The sequence below is a fragment of the Schistocerca serialis genome, chromosome 2, assembly GCF_023864345.2.
Source record: "Schistocerca serialis cubense isolate TAMUIC-IGC-003099 chromosome 2, iqSchSeri2.2, whole genome shotgun sequence".
Lineage (NCBI taxonomy): Eukaryota > Metazoa > Arthropoda > Insecta > Orthoptera > Acrididae > Schistocerca > Schistocerca serialis.
The window spans coordinates 778,866,589-778,869,345 of NC_064639.1; the positions used below are offsets into that span (position 1 = coordinate 778,866,589).

Here is a 2,757-nt window from a genome sequence, read left to right on the forward strand (position 1 = left end):
ATATGCAATTTTCATTACTTTTTACGATCATGGATATTGATTTGCTACAATATATTACTTTTACAGAAACATGCGATCCATTAGGTCTCATAAAAGCGTGGAAATGGAGAAAAAAAGAAGGCATTTGACAGGCACCGTCTAACTGTACGTCCTGAAGACTATGAGATGCAGATGCAAGTTGACTAATTTATTGACAACCATAAACAGGAGTGGAGTTTTATGAATGGTCCATTTCATAATGTGTTCCCTTGTTACTTTCTTTTCACGTGAATCAGTGCAGTTAAGTGACATAATTAAAAGAACCATGAAGGCAATAAAGAATATCGGCTTGTTATAAGTTACAATGACAATAATAGACGATTGTGAAGGCAACAAATAAATAAAAGATTATTTTTATAGAGCCATGTAATGTTATGTTATGTCTTCTCCTATTAAATATGACTGGCTCTTATACAAATATTATTTTTTCTTAGGTTAAAAGTGTAATACTAATTGCGGTGTAAAATCCGCAACGCGCCCACTCATGGCAGGCCCGCCTACCTAACGGTTAAAGCAGATCAGATACGTCGTGTATTAACGCTCTTAAAGCAGCTTTGTAGTGTTATTCAGTACTGTAATCGCTGACTGATGATCATGTCCAGACATCACATATCATATTCCTCACAAGGCCAAGTATTAGTAAGCTGTGCCAGAGGCAATACTTTTATGAGCTGCTGAATTGAAGTATATCATACAAACGCAGGTTCCCAAGAAGGAGCGCATAGCACTCGCATGCTGCTAGGATTCCGGCATACCGAACTGCTTGTAGCGGTTTACAAAATGTGAGTAAGGCACTAACTGATGCGACGTGGATGAAAACTTATTTTTTGTATCTTCACAGACGTCAAGCTTTAACATATGCGGGACTAATTTGAAGTCTGAGCGTAAACAGGCAACATGCGCTTACCACTCGAGATGAAATTTAAGATTACTGGCCGCTTTGTGGCGCACAAACATCTTACGGCCGCTGTTTGCTGAAGGTCGGCGGAAATACTTTTACCCGAATAAGCACGTTTACCGCAATTCCGTTCCGTTTCGATGTTTGCTTGTCTGCGGCCTTCAAAGAGTGCGCGGCCGCTCCCGGCGCCACTCGCCGCCGCAGGGGGTCCCGCGGCGGAAACGAGTGTGGCGGCGGAGCAGCGGGGCGGCGCCGGCGCCGGCGTCTGCGTCGTGTTTGCCCGCGCGGCTGCCGGCTCGCGGACGGCTCGCGTATCAAAGCCGCGCGCCGCAAACAAGGCGGGCTTGTTAGCTGCGCGGGCGGCCGCACCGGGCCTGGAGAGGCGCTGGAGCAGACGCTGGAGGCTGGAGCGCCCTCGTCAGCCGCGCCCTCGGGAGAGCCTGGCGGGCGGCCGGGGCGCCGCCGTCGCGGCTGCGGCGGACACTCGCCGCGCGGTGCTAAAAACGGCAGCAGCACTCACTGTGCGCCACCACGGCGTCGCTCTCGACGACGCGGCCAGCAGAACTGCCAAACTGCCGCGGGAAACGCGAAGGTCCGGGTTCCAATCCACGTCCATTCCAAATTTACGAAACAGTCTGTTTATGGTACACAGCAGTAATCAGCTACACACACACACACACACACATATATATATATATATATATATATATATATATATATATATATATATATATATATATATATATATACGTAGTCGTTGTAGTGGTTCTCAGCCTGATTTTATCCAGCTTACAGTATTCAAGCCTTCATATTCCTCTTCGGTGTTCAGCTTCTCCCTCCCCCCCTCCCCGTCAACACACATACACACTTCCATTTCCAAATTAATGATTCCTTCAGGCTTTTTTAATGGCAACGGCCTTGCCGCAGTGGGTACACCGGTTCCCGTGAGATCACCGAAGTTAAGCGCTGTCGGGCGTGGTCAGCATTTGGATGGGTGACCATCCAGGCCGCCATGCGCTGTTGCCATTTTTCCGGTTGCACTCAGCCTCGTGATGCCAATTGAGGAGCTACTCGACCGAATAGTGGCGGCTTCGGTCACGAATACTATCATAACGACCGGGAGAGCGGTGTGCTGACCCCACGCCCCTCCTATCCGCACCCTCCACTGAGGATGACCCGGCGGTCGGATGGTTCCGGTAGGCCACTCGTGGCCTGAAGACGGAGTGCTTTAGGCTTTTTTAATTGTCACGTCATCCCTCCCTGCCCCATGCGAGGCGGGGGAGGGGAGGGGGGAATGGACTGGCAGTGATACAACCAACTCGCTCTTCAGCCAGTGGAACTGTCCCTATCTTAGACGCTAAAACAGAAAAGGAAACATATGTACCATTAAATTAAAATTGTCTTGGAAGATGATGTTAATGGAAGGATGTAAGTGATAATGTTATTTTCACGAATTGTTTAAAACCAGCGGTAAACATGTGAACTCACTGTAAGTAGGCTGTTTAGATTTTTATTTTGGTAACGCCACGTAGCGCTCTGTATGAAAATCACTGAGTGCGCTGTGTGCAGTCTGTGGCTGGTTGGACTCATTGTTGGAGTATTCGCTTGTGTAGTGTTGGGTGTGAACAGCGCGTAGCGTTGCAAAGTTGGAGGTGAGCCGCCCGCTGGACGTGTGTCCGCCAGAAAAAGTAAATTTGCAAAGATGGATGTCATGAATTGATAGATATATATATGATAACTTTTGAACATTATTAAGGTAAATACGTTGTTTGTTCTCTATCAAAATCTTTCATTTGCTAAGTATGCCTGTTAGTAGTTAG

At 47.6% G+C, this 2,757-nt stretch overlaps 1 pseudogene; it reads left to right on the forward strand.

Moving 5' to 3' along the window:
* The first annotated feature begins 1,845 nt into the window (after window positions 1-1,845).
* Window positions 1,846-1,963, forward strand: LOC126459664 (5S ribosomal RNA; annotated as a pseudogene).
* Window positions 1,964-2,757: the final 794 nt, after the last annotated feature.